Here is a 13354-nt window from a genome sequence, read left to right on the forward strand (position 1 = left end):
GGATAAGGACCAACTGCCTCAAACTCAACTGGGATAAGACAGAAGTGGTGATTTTCACAAAACAATCCTCATAGTGGAACTCTGTCTGCTGGCCTACAGACCTGCAACCAACTTCCACCCACAACACACAAACAAGAAATCTTTGCATCATCATCGACAGAAAGCTGGACATGTCTGCCCAAGTCAACGATGTCACCTAAGCTGCTTTTCCACCCTGAGGATGCTGCCTAGCAAGTGGCTACCTAGCAACCCCAGAATAACCATAACTCTGGCCCTCATCACAATCAAACTAGACTAAGGGGATATTCTCTTTGCAAGAATAACCAACCAACTTACAAACAGACTACAGACTCTCTACAAAAAACAGCCAGACTGGCCGTCTTGTTTTCTAGACGAATGGGTCTGTCAAAAGAATACTGTTTAGGAAGCTTCACTCTTCCTACGTACGCTATTGTGCCTTGATTTCCTACTGGATTATCTATTTCTTCCTCCTCTGAGGATTCATTCTTGTCGGACTCGGCTTCTCTCTCAGCCTTCTTTCTGTCATGCATCGTTACTATTTCTTTACGGATCTTTCTGTACATGGCATCTATGCAATTTTGTTTATCATGTTTACAGTCAGTCATTATACTTTTATTCGACACATGTATCATAAAAAGTACAAACATATAGTACACACATAATTATAAAAACAGTTCATTATTTACAAAAATACATATAAGAGTTATGTGGAAAAATTGACTTGATGAGCATTTTTTAAAATCTTAGTCCTAATGATCCAGGCACATGATAAGAACTTTGCAACTTTGCAACAATCTGCAATATTATTACTCCATTTCATCAGTGCATCCATCTCTTCTTTGCTAGTACCTGGCCGATCTCGTTCCCTTATCAAACAATTTATCAGGAATTGTAAGATCAAACCTTGTGTCTCAGCCTTCTGATATGCCATGGCCTCGCGAATACATTCTGGTCTCTCCCCCGTTCTAATAAAATGGAATATATTGTCTAGATGGGTTGTCATTTCTGGTAATAGCATCAAATAATCTGTAACGCGTCGTAGACGTAACGAGGTTAACATCATGTCTCCCTCCCTGCCAGGTACTGGGTCATATCTACAGTCTGTAATATACTGTCTAAGGTTTTCGTATGCAACCGCTTTCGGCGTACGTTGCAGTGCTAATTCTCTGATTGTCATTCGTTTTACTTGTGGCGGGGTGCGAAGGTGGCCTCCTACGGCACCTCCTGAGGTGGAAACGAGGGCATGAACTGACTGGGTTGTAGCTGCTGATGTCATGGCTGGTATAAGAGGTATATGTAATGGGGGTGGACTCTGGGTTGCAGCTGTCGCAAAAGAATTGAGAGGACCAATAGTAGGGGGAACAGTAGTAGGGGAAGTGACAACAGGCGCGGGAAGCGAGTCTTGGAGACGTGGAGGGGTCGTGGCTTGAACAGTGGAATGAACAGACGGAGCAGGCTGCTGTACATTATTAACGGGTGGTATGGGTACATTAGTATATGCTGGAGCTACGTCATCTAAATAGGAAGAAAGGAAAATGTCTGCTGCGGTCTCAGGGCCATCAAAGACTTCACTTACTAGTGCCTGGGCTCTTCTGCTGAGAGCCCTGACTTGTCAAGTGGTGCCAAATCCAATTCCTGGGCAGTTGGAAGTAGAATCTGGTAATCTGAGAAGAAAATCCACACAGCAACTCTCAGCACCTGATCTGTGGCTGAAAGATCACTACAACCCGAGTCCCGAGCACCGTGCCACTGATGTCTGTGACATGAGCTCTGATTCCAATGAGGGCCCTGCTGTGCGGCTGAAGAATCGATGCATCACCTGCTGCCCTGATCTGAAATCGATACAGCGCCTACTCTGTCTCACCGACACAGCATGTCTGGATTTTTGATGCATTGTTCCTGGGCAACAAGTTCCTCATCGACATGGCCCAACAGTAAGGAACAGAGATCGTGTGTCTGGAGATCGCCGCATCACTTCCCCTCACAATAAGGAACCAAATCATCACCTCCCCTGACAGTAGGGAACTGACGTATCACCCCTCCTGCACTGCAGTAAGGAACTAAAGCCTCACCTCTCCTGGAAGTAAGGATTTGAGGAAACGCTCAGCTTTTCCGGCAACTCACCTCCCCTGCGCATGATTTTATCTTTGATTGTGATGCATCCCAGGTACTTTGTGCTAAAAGAAACACATCCCTAGATCTCTGTGGACTGAACTTATTTTACCTTTGAAAAGCGATATTGTTACTGGTGTATGTTGGATTTTTGTCATTTTGGGACTAGTCTTATTCACATAAATATTGGCTATTTTTCTAAACTTGTGCAGTGTCCCTTTTGTAGTGTTTTCACTGTGTTACTGTGTTTTTATGGACACATGCTTTACACATTGCTTCTGAGATAAGCCTGACTGCTCGTGCTAAGCTACCAATGGGGGGAGCAGGGGTCATTATGGATGTGTAATCCCCTTCCCCTGACTAAAGTGAGGGTCCTTACTTGGACAGGGTACAAACCACTGCCAACAAGACATCTCCATTTCTAACCGTCCCTTAGGTGCGGTATGATGTGTGTCCATTGTGGTAGGTATAATGAGGCAGGGACGCACAAGCATGCAGAGAATCTTTGAAGCAGGACGTAAAGAGCAAAGTGCAGTCCTTTCACTCCAAGGACCGAAACAGAAAGCGAAGGCCAGCACAACAAAGTAACAAGCAGAGTGTCAGTCCCTCCTACAGCATCCAGCTCTTATTCTTGTCAGAATGTCATCTTAGTCCGGAAGTGTTCTCATTTGAGACTGTCAGAGGTCCAACATTTATGCCCTTTTCTGCCTTTGAAGTAGGCAAACTTCAACGGAAAGTCTTTGTAGTGCACAAGACCATGTCTTTCCCTGAGCTGGGTTTAGGTGTCAGTGACAAGTCCTCCCACCACTCCAGCTCAGAAAGGCCCATCAGCCTAGTGATAGCCCAGCAGGATATGCAGGGCACACCTCGGCTCCCTTTGTGTGACTATCTAGAGTAAATGCACAACAGCCCAACTGTCACCCTCACTCAGGCATGGATTCCACAGACAGGCAGAGGCACAGGATGGTAAAGCAAAAAATGGCCCACTTTCTAAAAGTGGCATTTTTAAACACACAATTTAAAAACCATCTTCACTAAAAGGTGCGCTTTTTAATTGTGAGTTCTGGGACCCTAAACTCAGAATCGCTATCTCTTCCCAATCAGGAGTTACACTTCTAAGAGGGTACAAGGCAACTCCCATGGTAGAGATTTTCCTTGCAATATTGAAATGGCAAAATTGGCCGTATTTCACCATTAACACATGTAAAACACCATGGTACATATCCTACCATTTACATACACTGTACCCTGCCAATGGGGCTACTGGGGCCTACCTTAGGGGTGCCTTAAATGTAGTGAAAGGGAAGGTTTGGTCCTGGCTAGTGGTTGCACTTGCCAGTGCTACATGGCAGTTCAAAAACTGCACGAACAGACACTGCAGCAGCAGGCCTGAGCCAGGATTGCAGAACTACTCATGTGGGTGGCACATTCAGTGCTGCAGACCCACTAGTAGCATTTGAAGTACAGGTCGTGAGCACATGCACTTTACTAGGGACTTACCAGTAAATCAAATAAACCAATCACCAATACAATGTATGCAGGAAGCACTCGCGCTTTAGCACTGGACCGCATTGGTAAAGTCCCCAGAGTCCTAAAACCAGTAAAAGCAAAATGCAGCTGACAATCAAAAACAGGAGATTAGAAGCAAAAAGACAGGGGAAATAATACCAAAGATGCCAGGACTAAGAGGGAACTACACTGGCACACATACAAAGCGCTACACAACACAAGCCCGGCTACCTGAACAGCAGTGTGTAGTTCCACCAATCCACTGTACCCAAAGCATGGAATGACCTTCCAAACCACATTAGTGCCTCTTTTTGCTACCTGAATACCCCTAGATTCTGAAAACCTGGCTTTTCAAGTAGGCCCCTCAAGACAAGTCCCACAACCTGCAAAGCTCCTGAATACTCTCATGGGTGATATGCTGCTATAAACAGCAATATAACATCAGAAAACTCCCATACAATGGTTACAAGAGCTGCAGTTATCAGCTCAGTCTGCTTTGTTTCACACTCTGGTATCCATGATTTTTGCCATGTTCATTTATTTTGTACCATTGTTAAACGCAGGAGTGTCTGTCCCCTTATCTGCTTCTTGACTGACCACACATACATAACTGGACTACCGCTTTATAACCCAGTAAGGCTTGATAATGCCCCAGGTACTCAGTGATTAAAGAGTGAAATACATGATGGCTGGTCACAAATCTGTGTGCGTGAAATTGTGAAAATGAAATGCTCTACCAACTTCAACAAGAAAATTGGCATTCGCCTTGAAGCATGTACCTGGAATCTTGTGGAAACCTTTACTCATCTCTCATATATTAGCCTCAATGAAGGTACGTATCCATTAATTCATAGGACTGTTAAACAGCATGTGAAAGAAAACCGCTTTAATGCTAAATTGTACAATTGGGCTTTATCCTTTGCTGAATACTAAATATGTGCTGGCATTTATGCTTAGAGTTCTGCTTCATTATTATAATTATATTAAGTTGAGTACCAGATACCAAAATCCTGGCCCTTGTAAAAATATACTGGAATCAAAGGCTTACCCAGTTACGATTACCAATCACACCCAACTTGCATAGCTCCGATCTTAGAGCAAAGTCAAGTTGAGGGATGTCTAGAGAGCAATACCCTTGCTCTAAGTAATACTTTTATGTTTCAACATTAGATTAGATCACTTAAAATTGTATTTTTTTAGTTTTTGTTATCAACACACAAACACACACACACATTATATATATAGGTATTTATAGTTAGGACATAGTTTCCATAGGAAATCCACAACATTCTATTTGAAATTACTTTGGCGTCGGTGGACGAATCTTCGCGAATTTCTCCAAGAAAATGGCCTGCTCTGCTCCTTTCCTGAAAGTTTGGGGGTGATTCGTCAAGTGGGGGCACAGAAAAAAGGGGGGGTCCCAAAACGTGTTTTCCCCATGCAATTTTCTAAAGGACCTTTAGCCAGGGCTACAGCCTGAACGGCTGAACAGAATTACACCAAATTTGGCAAAAAGGTAGAGTTCGGTTCGCGGATTGTGCTTTTTGTTAAATGGTGTAAATCCATTTAGTAGTTCCTGAGAAAATCTAAAGTAAAATCATAGTGATATCTAGAGACGAAGTACCGTACGCGTACAGTAAGTGTACCGAAAACCGTACAATTATGAGCACAAGCTGCATGCTGATTGGCTGCCAACTGTCTGTCAACACTCGAAACCAGGAAGTGTTGGCAGCCATATTTTGCCTCGGTAGAACTGAGGCATAAGAAAGCAGTGAAACAAACCTGAAAAACATGCAAAGGGGGCTGGGTAGAAACACCCTGACCCCCTAGGCCTTGCTCCCACAAGGACCCCCACGGACCAAATTTGTTAAAAATGTTTTGTTTGAAAAAATCGCGGGATACGCGTATGGTACGTGTACCCTGCCGATCCCCCTCAAAAAATTAAGGCAAACGCACCCCCTGGTGCATCTGCAGATGGGAAATAATTCCCCTTGAATACTGGGGGTCCCTGGGGGCCAAGTAGCCCACCAAGAACCTCCAGTATGCGCCAGGGTGCTGCTTGCAGAGAGGTGTAAAGAGGCCACGCCCCTTTTTACACCTCTCTGCAACGCAGCCCCCTGGCGCATACTGGAGTTTCCTGGTGGGCTAGTTGGCCCCCAGGGACCCCCAGTATTCAAGGGGAATTAGTTCCCCCTCTGAAAAAGTGCCAGGGGCTGCCTTGCAGAGACGTGTAAAGAGGCCACGCACCCTTTTACACCTCTCTGCAAGGCAGCCCCCTGGTGCATACTGGAGGTTCGTGACCCCCTAGGCCTGCGAGGGGGTCCCACAAGGACCCCCAAGGCCCCAAAATTATTATTATTATTTTTTTAATCCCGGTATACGCGTAGGGTACATGTACCCTGCCGATCCCCCAAAAACATATTAAGGCACATTCTGCAAACGCGCCCCCTGGCGCGTTTGAAGAGGGGGAAATAATTCCCCTTGAATACTAGGGGTCCCTGGGGGCCAAGTAGCCCTCCAGGAACCTTCAGTATGCGCTAGGGTGCTGCCTTGCAGAGACGTGTAAAGAGGCCATGCCCCTTTTTACACCTCTCTGCAACACAGCCCCCTGGCGCATACTGGAGGTTCCTGGTGGGCTAGTGGGCCCCCAGGGACCTCCAGTATTCAAGGGGAATTAATTAACCCTCTGCAAATGCGCCAGGGGGATGCCTTGCAGAGACTTGTAAAGAGGCCACGCCCCTTTTTACACCTCTCTGCAACGCAGCCCCCTGGCGCATACTGGAGGTTCCTGGTGTGCTAGAGGGCCCCCAGGGACCTCCAGTATTCAAGGGGAATTAGTTCCCCTCTGCAAACGTGCCAGGGGGCTGCCTTGCAGAGACGTGTAAAGAGGACATGCCCCTTTTTACACCTCTCTGCAAGGTAGCCCCCTGGAGCATACTGGAGGTTCCTGACCCCTTAGGCCTGCTCAGGGGGTCCCACAAGGACCCTCAAGGTCCCCAAAAAAGTATTATTATTTTTTTAAATCCCAGGATACGCATAGGGTACGAGTACCCTTCCTATCCAAAAAGAAACATTAAGGCACCACTCTGCAAACGCACCCCCTGGCGCATTTGCAGTTGGGGAAATAATTCCCCTTGAATAGTAGGGGTCCCTGGGGGCCAACTAGCCCACCAGGAACCTCCAGTATGCGCCATGGGGCGACGTTGCAGAGAGGTGTAATGAGGCCCCGCCCCTTATTACACCTCCATGCAAGGCAGCCCCCTGGTGCGTTTGCAGAGGAGGAACTAATTCCCCTTGAATACTGGCGGTCCCTGGGGGCCAACTAGCCCACCAGGAACCTCCACTATGCGCCACGGGGCTGCATTACAGATAGGTGTGAAAAGAGGCGTGGCCTCTTTACACGTCTCAGCAAGGCAGCCCCCTGGGGCATACTGGATGCAGAGTGGTGCCATAATGTTTTTTTGGGATCGGCAGGGTACGCCTACGCTACGCAAATCCCGGGATTACTTATTTATTTATTTTTATTATTTTTTGGGGCCTTGGGGGTCCTTGTAGGACCCCCTGAGCAGGCCTAGGGTGTCAGTAACCTCCAGTATGCACCAGGGGGCTGCCTTGCAGACACGTCTAAAGAGGCCACGCCCCTTTTTACACCTCTCAGCAACACAGCCCCCTGACGCATACTGGAAGTTCCTGGTGGGCTAGTTGGCCTTCGGGGACCCCAGTATTCAAGGGGAATTAGTTAACTCTCTGCAAACGCGCCAGGGGGCGCGTTTGCAGAGTGGTGCAATCCACACCTCAAGCCCCGTCCCCTCCGTGCACCACTCTGAAAACGCGCCCCCTGGCGCGTTTGCAAAGGGGGAAGTAATTCCCCTTGAATACTGGGTGTCCCTGGGGCCCAAGTAGCCCACCAGGTACCTCCAGTAAGCTCCACAGAGCTGCGCTGCAGAGTGTTGTGAAAAGGGGCGTGGTCTCATTAAACCTCTCTCCTTGGCGCATACTGGAGGTTGCTGGTGGGCTAGTTGGCACCCTGGACCGCCAGTATGCAAGGGGAAATAATTCCGCCTGTGCAAACGGGCCAGGGGGCTACATTGCAGAGAGGTGTAAAAAGGGGTGTGGCCTCATTACACCTCTCTGCAACGCAGCCCCCTGGTGCACACTGGAGGTTCCTGGTGGGCTGGTTGGCCCCCAAGGACCCCCAGTATGCAAGGGGAATTAGTTTCTCCTCTGCAAATGTGCCAGGGGGCTGCGTTGCGGAGTGGTGTAAAAAGGGGCGTGGCCTCATTAAACCTCTCTCCAACGCAGCCCCCTGGTGCATACGGGAGGTTCCTGGTGGGCTTCTTTCTCCCAGGGACCCCCATTATGCAAGGGGAATTAGTTCCCCCTCTGCAAACACGCCAGTGGGATGCGTTGCAGAGAGGTGTAATGAGGCCATGCCCCTTTTTACACCTCTCTGCAAAGCAGCCCCCTTGTGCATATTGGAGGTTCCTGGTGGGCTAGTTGGCCCCCATGGACCCCCAGTATGCAAGGGCTCTTAATCCCCCAATTTAGAACGCGCTACGGGGCGTGTTTGCACAGTGGTGAAGGTAGGGGTGGGTTTTGAGGTGATATGTGTGCAAACATGCCCTGTGGCGTGTTTTAAGTTGGGGAATTTAATTCCTCTTCAATCCAGAGGTCGCCTAGGGGCCAACTAGTCCAACAGGTACCTCCAGTAAGCACCACGGAGCTGCGTTGCAGAGTGTTGTAAAAAGGGGACGTGCCCTTTGAACACCTCTCTGCAACGCAGCTCCCTGTCGCATACTGGAGGTACCTGGTGGCCTAGTTGGCTCACAGGGGAACTCAGGATTGAATAGGAATTAATTGCCCAAACTAAAATGCGCCACAGGGCGTGTTTTCACACATGTCACATCAGGCCCCGCCCCCATCCTTCACTATTGAGAGAAATATTCCTCTAAAATCAGTTGAACTACGAATTCCAATTTACTCACCTGTTATCAGGAGAGACCTCAGTGCTGCATCGTTCAACCCACTACTGATCCTGAAAAGTAATTCTAACCATACTTACAGTAACTTGAATTTCCTTTCATAGGCTAACATTGACTGATTTCACTTGGAAATTCTTATGTGTGGAGTTTTGGAACTTTAAAAAATTCCTCTAAAATCAGCCGAACTTCGAATTCCGATTTACTCACCTGTTCTCTGGAGAGACATCAGTGCTGCATCTTTCAGCACACTACTGATCCTGAAAAATAATTCTAACCGTAGTTACAGTAACTTGAATTTCCTTCCATAGGCTAACATTGACTGGTTTCACTTGGAAATTCTTTTAAGTGTGGAGTTTTGGAATTTAAAAAAATTCCTCAGAAATCAGCCGAACTACGAATTTCAATTTACTCACCTGTTATCTGGAGAGACCTCAGTGCTGCATCTTTCAGCCCACTACTGATCCTGAAAAATAATTCTAATCGTAGTTACAGTAACTTGAATTTCCTTCCATAGGCTAACATTGACTGGTTTCACTTGGAAATTCTTCTAAGTGTGGAGTTTTGGAATTTAAAAAAATTCCTCAGAAATCAGCCGAACTACGAATTCCAATTTACTCACCTGTTATCTGGAGAGACCTCAGTGCTGCATCTTTTAGCTCACTAAAATTCCTGAAAAGTAAATTTAACTGAACTTACCAGTAACTTGAATTTCCTTCCATAGGATATCATTGCCTGCTATATAAAATATATATAAATGAAATTCAATATTTTTAAAAACATTTCTTTCAATGTATATCAAAAATATGTAATGTAACTTAAAAAATAAAATATCTAAAAATAAATGCTTTAAAACAATGTAGTAAATTAGTATATTTTTTTTAACAATTAATACATTTAAAAATGATCATTTACAAAACCTTTGAAAATTCACTGAAAAAGCCATAGGTCTCAGCCACGTTATATTTAGGAATTATCATTTAAAAAAAACATAGAAATTCACTGAAAAAACCATAGGTTTCAGCCACATTATAGTTAGGAATTGTCATTTAAAAAACCTTAGAAATTCACTGAAAAAACCATAGTTTTCACACATGTTATAGTTAGCTGGACAGTTCACTCATACAAAACCATTGAAATTCCCACGTTATAGTTAGTTCAGCTAAATATAACTTGCGCGCCCGCAATGCACTGCTGATGACGTCACATATTACATCACTCATAACATGGTCAGTGACATCACTCATGACATCACTGATGACTTCTCAAATGACATCACTGATGACATCATCCTTGTGAAAGAGTGGTAGAACTCCTCTCAGCGTAATATAACCGTTGATACACATATTCAAAAATAGAAACTAAAAATTTCAAAGCAATGGAGATACCAATACCAGTTACAACAACCTATTCAGTAATTCCAAAATCTACATACACATCCACTCATTCACCAACAGTTCTATATAGTCACTCATACATGTACTCACTCATCATATGTACTCATACACCTATACATCCTGTTACACACTGATACTCATCCATAGAGTTCCTCACACACATACTCACACAATCAAACATCCATTTACTTGCATATACCGCTATACACACACCAGTACACATACTTCTACAGAAACGTACACATACTTACTATCTTAAACAATCACTTATAGAAACACATACTTATTTATACAGGAACTCCATTTAGACACCTATTTACCCATTTATTCTTTCATCGACCTTTAGATATACATATATAACAAATGTTTATTTTTCAGAAAGACATACATTCACTGGATGATGTCATCAGTGATGTCATCAGTGATGTCATTTGAGATGTCATTAGTGATGTCATGAGTGATGTCACTGACCATGTCATGAGTGATGTAATATGTGACGTCATCAGCAGTGCATTGCGGGCGCGCAAGTTATAGTGAGTCCAACTAACTATAACGTGGGAATTTCAATGGTTTTATGTCAGTAAAATTTCCAGGTAACTATAACTGGTGTGAAACCTATGTGATTTTTTCAGTGAATTTAATAGGTTTTTAAATGCTAATTCCTAACTATAACTGGTGTGAAACCTATGGTTTTTTCAGTGAATTTCATAGGTTTTTTAAATGCTAATTCCTTTCTATATCGAGTTTGTAACCTACGATTTTTTTTAATTTGCTGTTTTGTGTTAGTATTAATTAGTATTATTTTTTTTATAATAATATTTTTAATTTTTTTTTTTTTTTACTAGTTTTTCTTGGGGCGCTCCTGGTCCACGCACCGGTAAGCTCTCCGGAGAGAGCACCCAGAGCGCTACTTGCGTTCGTGTAAAAAAATATGAATGAAAAGTAAATAATAACGCAAGACATTTAGTACCATACATATAAAAGCAGTTTTTTTGAATAAGGAAATGAAAATAATTTTGCATTTCCGTGAAACTATCAAAAAGTCACTTCGGCGCGCCGCGTATGCGCCCTCGGAAGCGCCTACGTTCGCGCCGCGTATGCGCCCCGGAAGCGCTCCGGTGCGCGCAGCGTCAGCGCGTCAAGTCATGTGACCTTAAAATAACACTTTTCATTGGTTGCTAACAGTTTTTTTTTTACAAAGAATGAAATCCCCACCCATTTCCTTCACTTCTTCCTTCACTTTTGTGACTGAAAGACTTGCCTTTTTTCTCTTTGATCTTGCTTGGTTAATCATGGCTGCCAGACCATCCAGCAGTGAAGATGATCCTGAATTCATTGATGAAGAGCCTCCTCAGCCAAAGGTGAAGAAGCATTTCATCTGGAATTTTTTTCCCATACCAGATGACCAGAAAAAGGTGAATGCTCCAAAAGTGGAGTGCAGGATCTGCCATACAGTCCTGTCACGGGGTGACCCCACCAAGAAATATTCATTTTGGAACTCCACAATGCTTCGCCATGTGGAGAGGAAGCACCCCCAGAATTTTGCTCGGCAAAGTGTCAGGGCTCTGGCACAAGAGGTTCCCAGTGATGGGGCCAGTACATCCACTGGAGGAGCATCGCAGGAGCTGGTTCCAAACATTCAGCCTGCATTCAACAAAGGTGTCCTGAAATTCAGATACTGCGATCAACTACTTACCTTTGGGGAGCAAAGTGTCCTGCTCATGGTTGGAGCATTGGAGAACCATCGCTGCCATTCCCAGCCCTAATTTGTTTTGTTTTTTTTGCTCCTGTTGAGCAGTTTCCATTCCCTTATTTTGTTTCTGTTCTAAAAAAAGAAGAAAAAAAAGTTATTTTCAGAACTACCTCCAATTCTCATCAAAGAGCTATATTCTTAAAAAAATGAAAAAGAGTAAGTGAAGTGGAGTGCATTGATAATGGAAAGGAAAATGAGTAAGAAAGAACAGAAAGGTATGAGAGAAGAAAGGAAGTGAAGTAGGGGGACTGAAAGAAGGTGAGTGTTGGGAAGGAAAGTAAGGAGAAGGAGAGTGAACATGGGGTATGTGGATATTCAAAGAAAACGTTGAAAAGGAACGGGAGTGAGGAAGGGTAAGAAAAGATGCATTGCTGGTGTTGCATCATTTTTGTGACACACTCCAGCAATGCATCACTTTTGCGCTTAGAGATACGACTGAAATACTGACATATCTGTAAGTACTTCCGACATAATATGTCATATATTTAATATGACGCATGACTAGAAGACTGAAGGCCTCATTTATGAGGCCATGCGTCACTTTAACGCCACCGGTGCGTCACTTTTTGTGACGCACCAGTACTGTAAAAAATGCACCTTATTCAGTCATATTTACAAAGTGACGCATCTAGATAGATGTGTCACTTTGTAAGCCCCTGCGCCACATTATACCTCAGGTGTAATGTATGCAAAAGGGACGTATTGACGCAAGAAAGGGTCGTAGAGGTGACGCAGTGAAATCTATGAGATATCACTGCGTCACTTTTATGACGCTGTTGCGTCCAAATCTTACGCCTGTTTCACAGCAGGCGTGCAGGCCCTTTCACATGGGGCCTGGCCCCAATGTGAAAGGATGCATTGCTGGAGTTGCATCATTTTTGTGACACACTCCAGCAATACATCACTTTTGCGCTTACAGATACGTCTGAAATACTGACGTATCTGTAAGTACTTCCGACATAATATGTCAATTATTTAATATGACGCATGACTAGAAGACTGAAGGCCTCATTTATGAGGCCATGCGTCACTTTAACGCCACCGGTGCGTCACTTTTTGTGACGCACCGGTGCTGTAAATAATGTACCTTATTCAGTCATATTTACAAAGTGACGCATCTAGGTAGATGAGTCACTTTGTAAGCCCCTGCGCCACATTATACCTACGTCAAGTGTAATGTATGCAAAAGGGACGTATTGACGCAAGAAAGGGTCGTAGAGGTGATGCAGTGAAATCTATGAGATATCACTGCGTCACTTTTATGACGCTGTTGCGTCCAAATCTTACGCCTGTTTCACAGCAGGCGTGCAGGCCCTTTCACATGGGGCCTGGCCCCATGTGAAAGGATGCATTGCTGGAGTTACATCATTTTTGTGACACACTCCAGCAATGCATCACTTTTGCGCTTACAGATACGTCTGAAATACTGACGTACCTGTAAGTACTTCCGACATAATACGTCATATATTTAATATGACGCATGACTAGAAGACAAAGGCCTCATTTATGAGGCCATGCGTCACTTTAACGCCACCGGTGCGTCACTTTTTGTGACGCACCAGTGCTGTAAAAAATGCACCTTA

This window comes from Lissotriton vulgaris, chromosome 3_1 (assembly GCF_964263255.1).
Source record: "Lissotriton vulgaris chromosome 3_1, aLisVul1.2, whole genome shotgun sequence".
Lineage (NCBI taxonomy): Eukaryota > Metazoa > Chordata > Amphibia > Caudata > Salamandridae > Lissotriton > Lissotriton vulgaris.